This window comes from Mirounga leonina, unplaced genomic scaffold, assembly GCF_011800145.1.
Source record: "Mirounga leonina isolate KUSES-001 unplaced genomic scaffold, KU_Mleo_1.0 Mir_363, whole genome shotgun sequence".
NCBI lineage: Eukaryota > Metazoa > Chordata > Mammalia > Carnivora > Phocidae > Mirounga > Mirounga leonina.
The window spans coordinates 1201639-1210757 of record NW_023270707.1 but is presented as its reverse complement, the minus strand read 5'-3'; the positions used below and the strand labels follow the sequence as shown (position 1 = coordinate 1210757).

The following is a 9119-nucleotide window of genomic DNA, read 5'->3' as shown; positions in this document are numbered from 1 at the left end:
TTTAAAAGATTTTATTTATTTATTTGATGGAGAGAGAGCATACATAAGCAGGGGGAGCGGCAGGCAGAGGAAGAGGGAGAAGCAGGTTCCCTGCTGAGCAGGGAGCCTGATGCAGGGCTCCATCCCAGGATTCCGGGATCATGACTGAGCTGAAGGCAGACGCTTAACCGACTGAGCCACCCAGGTTTCCTAATTTTACTATTTTTTTTCAGAAAATATGAACTATGACTTCTGCTCTTTGGAATTTATGGAGGTTTTCCCAGTAGACTTACATATGATCAAATTTTGTAAATGTTCCAGGGATGCTTGAAAATTGTGTCAATTCTCTAGTTGATGATCATCAAGTTTATAAATATTTAAAATGTGTAAATTATATATGTTATAGCAAGGTTGTTAAATGTGTTTTAAAATTCTATCTCCTGAATTTATTCATTTTTGAGAAAGTTATAGTAAATTCTCCCACTATGATTATGGGTTATCCACTTCTCTGTATTTTCATCATTCTTTTTTTTCTTCGCTTTGCTTTATATTTCATAACTTTGTCCTGCATACAATTTCATAATTATTGCATATTCTTGTCAAACATTTTTTATTGCTTTTCTTTGGGGATGTCACAGAGTTTAAGAGCATACAATTTATACATATATATATAGTCTAAAAGGTTGTGTTAAAATGGGAGAATGTAAGCCATTCACATTTAGTGTCACTACTTCTATGTCTGACATATTTCTGACGACCTATTTTCATGTTTTCCATTTATCATTCTTTCCCATCAGTCTCTTTTGTCCTCTGCCTTTTGTTGAATTAATGTAGTTGTTCCATTTTTTTCTTTTTTAAATGTTTAAAAAGACATGTATTCTATTCTTTTCCTATTTTTCTTAGGGATTGCCTTGACATTTTAATATTCACATATAAATATATATATCTTGGGGCACCCAGGTGGCTCAGTCAGTTACATGTTTGCCTTTAGCTCAGGTCATGATCTCAGGGGCCTGGTATTGAGCCCCGCATCAGGCTCCCCACTCAGTGGGGAGCCTGCTTCTCCTCTCCTGATCCCCCTGCTTGTGCTCTCTCTCTCTCTTTCTCTGTCAAATAATACAATATTAAAATAAATAAATAAATAAATAAACAAACAAACATATGTATCTTCTCAATATCTAGAAATAATCAGGATCTCTATTATCTTCCTGATCAAGGAAAGAATTTCAAGACATCTTCAGTTCTGGCCCCACCAGAATTCTGGCTTCCTATTCTCTAAATCCCTCTATTCCCACATCTACTACTTACAGGTTGGAATTTTAGTTCCATATTATTAATAACTGTTTATTTATTATGTGTCAATAGTTCTTTAGACTCAGCAATAACTTTAATAGTTTTGGGCCCAAATCTTTCTTGTTGCTGTATTCATTTTGTTTTTCCTTTTCTTATTGTTTTACAGCAATATATTTTGAATATTACTTTCAAAGTAATCTGTTGGTCATGTCCAAAATATCTTTATTTTGTTCTTTCACTGGAACACAAATTTGATTGGGTATAAAATTTGAGGTGCAAAATTGTTTGCTTTCAGTAACATAATCTTTAGTAGTTTGGCTCTAAGTGCTAGTCACTGTTTTTTTTGTGTGTTTTTTTTGGCGGGGGGGGGGTTGTTTTGATTTGGTTTTGCTGTTGTTGCTGTTGTTGTTTAATGAGAAGAAAAATGTGTTAAATTTTCCTGTGTGGGGAAAAAAATTACTGAGGTTGATGTTTAAAGCATATAGGAACTGTCTTTTTTTTATCTAATTTTACATGGGGCAAAGAAGCAAAGAAACTGAAACTTAAAATGGGATTCATTCTTATAAATTCTTATGTAAAATCGCTTCTCGGCCTTTTGGCTAAGATCAAGTGTAGTATCTGTTCTTATCAGTTTAATAAATTCTTATGTAAAATGAGTTCTAAATACCATCTGCTAAAACGAAGAGATTAATAATAGAAAGGGAACCAAAAGAGCTTCATATGCTATTCAAGTCACTTTCTAAAAGCCTTGGAACTATATTTACTCTACAAGGGGTCTGATAAGGGTAGGTAAATTGTTTTCTACAATAGTACTTTGCTCAAATAATTAGCTATTGATAATAGGTAATACTAGTAACAAAAAGGGAACCAGAGCATACCAATATATTTGTAGTTCTTTAAATTTTGCTCTCATGTTGTTAATACAGTAATTTGCCACTAGAAATTGTCATGCTTTATCATTTTAACAGAAAACTTTTTTTTAGAGAAACATCTATTTATGAACAAAGAATTTCACCACAATCTTTGTTCTCAGTTATTCTAGTCAATGGAAAACTTAGTCATTGAAGTCACAAAACTTAATCCAAAATATACCACTAAACACATAAGTTTCATGGGCTATTGTGAAGATGGAAATAAACTTTCTGATGACTACTTTTACACACGGCAATCTATAAAATGACAGAAAACATTTTTTCCTCCCTCTGCTCTTACCACCATCTCCTCCCCCTCAAGTTTTCTTGTCATTGGAAAGGGAGAAAACTAACTTCACAGAATCTTATTCAAGCCAAGAAGAACAATTCACTGTTTGTATTTCAAATCTTCTGCTGAAAGCTCGTGCCTTTTCGATCACCCACACCATTCCTCACCAACACAGCCTCCTGAATGACTAACAGTGTTCAAAATAGAATGCACAAATTATAGCTGCTAAAAGGTCACAAAGAATCAACTTTGTTTGACAAAGTTTTATTAGACAAATTAATCAAGAAATGTTAGTGTGAGTAGTTATCTTTGGCTATAAAAGGAGAGTTAGGAGGGGCAGCGAAGTTAAGAGGTCTCTACAATCATTTTCTATGTATCTGGGTACTATTTAAAACCTTTACAATGACAATATAATCATACAGAATCATGTAATATAAAAAAAATAAGGCAAATATTTCAAAAACACAAAAGAGAATGTAAACCATTAGAGATGACCTAGTCACAAATCCCTCAGTTGGGATAAAACTGGTATTAGAGAATGTAACTGACATACCTCAGGTCACAGAATAACCCAGTTTCTAACTCTTACCCTCCCTTGAAAGGAAGGAGGTGGGGAACAGCAAAGAGCTGCTCTAACAACAGGCATCCTCCCTTGAGAAAACAAGAGATGCCAAGGCTTGAGAGATGAGTTAACACAGAAACCACACAGGAAAACTTTGGTTCATATACTGGAGGAAATAAAGAAATATGCCAAAACCCAGTGCATATGAGTTGAGGAAAGGTTAAGGATTCAAGTCATAGAGTCAATCCAAAAATTTGGAATCTGGGCTATGGGAATCAGTCAAGACATTAGCATCAAACTGGACCAACAGGTTGCCTCCAACACCTCTAGAGATTGAGCCTTTCCTTTGTGAGTTTATTTAGTGGCTCGGTTTGTTATAAACAATCACAGGGATGGGGTGGTAGGTGACAGTAGACTGCTGTCTAGAATGTAAGAACAACATGTTGAATTCTAGTTTAAGGATCCTTGCACTACTCTATCATATGCCAAACACCAGCAGTAAGAATTACTCATGCTTATCTGTGAGTGATGCAAAAACAGATATAGGGCACCTGGGTGGCTCAGTTGGTTAAGCAACTGCCTTCTGCTCGGGCCGTGGTCCCGGAGTCCTGGGATCGAGTCCCACATCAGGCTCCCGGCTCAGCGGGGAGCCTGCTTCTCCCTCTGACCCTATCCCCTCTCATGCTGTTTCTCTCTCTCTCAAATAAATAAATAAATAAAATCTTAAAAAAATATATATATAAAAAGTGGGCTAAACCCTTGGGTAAAAAGAGCTAAAATCCTTCAATAGGAATCACTAAGGGCTATATTTTCTTATATTCCTATAACTTAGCAATATTATTTTCATGTGATTGGGACTGAGTCATAGACGATCTTTCAGTCTATTATTTGGGAGAATCAAAAATGAGAGAGGTGAAAAAATGTAAAGACTTGGGCACAAATGGATCTGGAAATTGTAATGATTTCTCTTCGTGTACCCATACTCTCCTCAGATGAAAAAACAAAGCGGTGTCTTCCAGGATGATATTAGAAAATACCACAAAATTATAAATACCAAAGTATACTGAAGTTCAAGTTAAGTTTCACATTTACTGGAAGTCTAAACAAATTTCTTGATAATTAATCTCCAAAATGTATAAATCTGCTGCAGATATGTGCACATAAATTATAATAAAGAATGCTGGTATGTAATTTGATTCAAAGTGCTTTTTAGTAAAGTACATAATGATGCATGCTGAGGACATGCAGGTATATTTAATTGGATATAATTAAAATAATGATGTCTGTTTAAAATAATGATATATTAAAAAAATTTTAAATGTAAGTGGCTGAAGAACCTGTAATAAAAAGCCAAAGCAGTAAGTACTTTTTGATTACCTGATTATTCACAGAGCTAATACCTTTCATTTAACAAGTAATGCCATAATGTGTTAATAATGTCACACTGGAGGGATTCAGGGAACCCTGCTGACAATTTGGGCCTTTGCTTGCCCCTCTTCAGAGTATGTTTCTAGGCCTCTTCTGATGCCAACTTCCTTCATCAAAAAGAATGTTCTCCAAGATAGATAAAATGTTGGTGAAGCTGGGCAATGGGTACAGGGGGTTTAGTGTATTTTTCCTCTTTACTTATGTGTATATTTGTGATATTTTTTATCAATGAAAAAAAAAACAGAAGTATCTCTCTACATCTGAATATACATTCTATAATGTTTGGTAAACTTGCAGCTTCCCTATGCAAAGGACATAACTTACTAATGTGTCTGTGCATGTCTACTGCATGAAATTCCTTTCAAATTTCTACTAAAAAGTCCCTTCTGGTGAGTGGACTAATAGCAGATAAACATACATTTCCAACTCTTAGCCCTGGTTAGGGAAGGCCCCCTGTAAAGATTGCTTTTAATCTCGGCTATTTCCCACCATCCTGAGTTTTTCTTTGTTCCCCCTTCCTTGTGTTCACCATTCTTCCTGCTTCAAGTTGAATCAGTGAGTCACATCCGCCTCATCCATGCACCAGGATTTCTCAGATGAGCAGCCGAAGAGCTACCCCACTGCCCAGACATCTCATTATCTTCTGTCCTCTGCTGCCGTGTGGTGACCTCAAACTGAGTTCAGTTCAACTCCCTGCAGAGTTGTATGGGCAATCAGTGTCCTTGAACCCTCAGCTCTGTAATTCATGATCTTGGGAGAGGCAAATGGCTTGGTTGATTTTTTTTTTTTTATTCCTGCTTATATGACTAAGCTTCTGCACTCAAAAGGGGAAACTAGGCTTGTGGTGCACGTATAACATTTCTTAAGGATAAAAACCATATTGTACAGGTTCTCTATATTTCCTCCCTTACTTTTAATGTTTAATAATTGATACTATGTTTTCACTAGTTTGAAATAGATATTCTAGACTTTTGAAAAATCATCTCAAAAACACATCGACTCCTCTAACAGTTGTGGTTTTACAGCTTCACAGCTTCATCTATCATGAAGCAGGGCTATCTTCTTTGCAGAAGCACATGTAGGACATCCAGAAAACATACATTAGAAATAAAGGTCAATACACTCTTGGCGTTATTTTGTCATATAGCAATTTCATTTCAACTTGCATGGGCTATGATCCCAGGCTTTTGATTATTCAATGGTGATGATTCAGTTTAAAAACTGCACCCATCTCCTTCTGTTTTATTTGGCCCATCTTTTAATTATGTTATTACACAATATTAATATCAACTTTACAAAGAAAAGGCAAAGAAATAAAGGTAGAAAAAACACAAGCTATATCTATTGTACCCATTTTAGCATCTCTCCAATAAGATGGTTTGGAGGGAAACCTAAAACCACTGACCAAAATGGAAATCTCTGGAGATTGAAGACTCATGCACTTACTCTCCTCCCAGTGCTAAAAGCAATGAGGAAGTTGTTTTATATCCCAACTTTAGCAAGATAACCATGGAATCCAATGCTTGAATACTGTGACTGAATTTTTATAAGATTTTCCAGCTAACATGGTTTATATAAACAAGTACACTGAGTATCCAGGACCAAGCTGGATGTCTGAAAAAAATCATAGTCTATATCCCATGAGAGTGTTTACATTTGAATTCTTACATGCTATCCTATGTCTGAAAGGGCAGTTGAAATTTAATTAATTAAAAAATTAAAAATAATTAAAAATAATTTTAAAAATAAAAAGAAAATTTAAAAGACTGTTAAAGTCCTCTCGGCAAGACTTAACATTGCAAAGTTAGTTTTCTTAACATTTCTCCCTGTTCCCTTTCATTTCCTTCTCGCTCACCCACTATCACTGACCCAGATCTCTACCACCAAATTGTACATGGTAGAGAATGGGGAAACACACAGAGAACAACGAAGGGAGAGGAGGGATGAAAAGAGCCAACAGAAACTTTTACAAGGGCCAGGGTTTGGAGATAATGTTGTAAGTTAAACACAAAGCAGCCAAATTATTTATTTTGCAGTTAGTGGAATTTTCTTCTTCAGTGTCAAGAGGCAGGAGCCAAACTTTAGAAAGTCACAGTTTTCCCAAGACTTAAAAGAAAGATAGCCTTGATTATGCACATATTCTTGGAATGCTTGTAGGTTCTAACTGATGTTCTTCCACTGGATGGACTTAACAGGCCAAAATGCAATCAAGCTTGGGAGCTCCTAACTCCAGTTACAACTTTGCAAATGAGGTAGACAGATTTCCAAATTACATCTTTGAACTGCCAGTACATTCTCTGTAATTCATCTCCTCCATTGCCCCAATTTTGAGATTCCAGTGACTACTCCATGTTCTTTGAGGTATTGTAATCTAAGATTTTCTAAGTCTCTGAAGGACAAGGAAAGGTATGCAGCAGTGAAAATATGTAAGGTGTTACATGCCATTGAAAGAAATATAACTTTCCCTTCAGGGGGAACTATGTATGACAGGTTTCTAAGCAGGATCAAGATAAGACGAGATTTATTTTAGAAAGATAGTTCTGAAGATGCCAATTTCTTCCAAAACAATTTATAAATTTAATACAATCAACATAAAAATTTCAACAAAGTTTTTTTTTGAAACTTGATTAAATGATGCTAAATTTTACTTGGAAAATAAAATGCAGGGGGGCGGGTAGAGTAAATCTCTGCCATACCAGGAAAAAAAAAGCAAATAAATAAAGAGCAAAGAGGGGAATTTGGCCTATCAAATATTAAAACCTATTAGAAAACTACTAGATTTAAAGCAACAGGGCATCTTTGCTAGAATTTGTAGCCAGACTGATGGAATAGAATAGAAAGCCCGGAAATAGACTTGAAGTTCTGTAAGAATTTAGTGTATGACAAAGTGCTGGCATGTCAAATCACTGGAGAAAGGTTGAATTGAACTATAAATAATAATCAGAAAGCTGGCCAACCATTTTAGGAGAAACAATGTTCAGACCATTGTTTCATACCTCATACCAAAAAATTTCCGATTGAAAACAATTATAAACCATGAAACCACAAAAACATTAAAAGAAATTATATGTGATCAAAAGTGCAATTTCAAGTAAATTTTTCCTAAGAAAGTGAAACAGAAAGAGATATAAGTATATAAATATTAGAAAGATGTCCAATATAGTATCATTCATAAAAGCTAAAATGATCTGAATGGCTCTCAAAAGGAAGTTATTTAAATTATAGTACGTCCATATAATGAAATAATACAAAGCCACCAAAAATGATGTAGATGTGTATTAATTCATTTAGAAAAATACTGAAAATCTATTTTTAAAAAAGGCAGATCACCAAACAGAATTAGGTTATAATCTAATTTGTGAGTATGTATGTATAATCATAGAACAAGGTCCAGAAGGATACACTCTGGGATTTTATTTGGTGATAGGATTTGGCTATTTAACAATAAGAAAGTATTTTTGTAGTGGAGATATTTCAGAACAGAGCTTGCATTTTTGGGGGAAAAAAAAAAGATTTGGTCTGGCAATAGTGTGAAATGGGCTGGAGTAAAGAAGATTAATGATAATTTAGGGATTGGCTGCAAAAGTCCAGGTGACAGCAGATGAGAAACTGAAGAGATGCAAGGACAATAAAGCTGAGACTGAGAAATACTTGGGTGGTAGAAGCAGCAGGACCTGGTCATCAGCTGGGTTTTTGTTACTGGGTTGCTGTTTAGGATGCCTATAAGTTAAAAAAGTAAATTAACAGGTCATTAATTATAAAGGAGGATACCACTGTATGGTAGGGTACGTGGGTAAGCCAATAGATCTGCCTTTAGACATAAATCTCAGGACATCACGGAGGAGCTGTCCAGCAGGCAACTAGAAATAAGGGGCTGGAAATTGGGATATGGGGTTTATTAGTATGAAGGTAATCATGGTTTATCACCATAAAATCATGGTAATTCTCCAGGTAAAATAACCACTGGGTACACAAAGTTTCTAGAGCTCTTATCTCACTAGACTACATTTTCCAAATTACATGAGATTTTATTTCCTGAAATCCTAATCATTCAAATATCCTGTATCATTAGGACTCCCAGTCTATCATCGTCTGGATTAAGTAACTACCAGACCCTCCTTTAAATCTTCCAGTGGCTTATCATTTCAGTTAGAACAAAACCCAAACCCTTGGTCAGGATCTACCATCCCTACATGATCTAGACTGATGCTCTCTCTGATTGCATTTCCCATCATTGCCCCATTATTCACTGTGATCTTGTCATTCTGGCCTTCTTTCTGATCCTTGAACACACTGAGTTCTTTCCCATTGCGGGGCTTAGCAAATACTCTGCTTTGCCACAAAGGTTCTTCCTTGGCTTGTCTCATGACTGGCTCCTTCTTATCTTTCAGGTTTAGTTCAAATGTCACCCCCTTCAAGGGGCATTCCCTAATCTCCATTTCTAAAAAATCCACTCTCCTCTACATCCTGCTGCTCTATCACATCACCACATCACATTTCCTTCACAGAACTTACCTCTACTCAACATAGTTTACTTGTTTACTATCAATCTTTCCTTCCAGAATGTAAGCTCAGTAAGAGAGATTATGTCAATACAGCACCTATAATAGAGCCCAAGACACTAGGCTTTCAAATATTTGTGGAATCATATAATGTG

The 9119-nt window shown here is 35.6% G+C and overlaps 1 pseudogene; it reads left to right on the top strand.

Annotated features, from left to right (window-relative positions):
• The first annotated feature begins 1851 nt into the window (after window positions 1-1851).
• LOC118027165 lies at window positions 1852-1944 on the top strand (annotated as a pseudogene).
• The last annotated feature ends 7175 nt before the right edge of the window (window positions 1945-9119 follow it).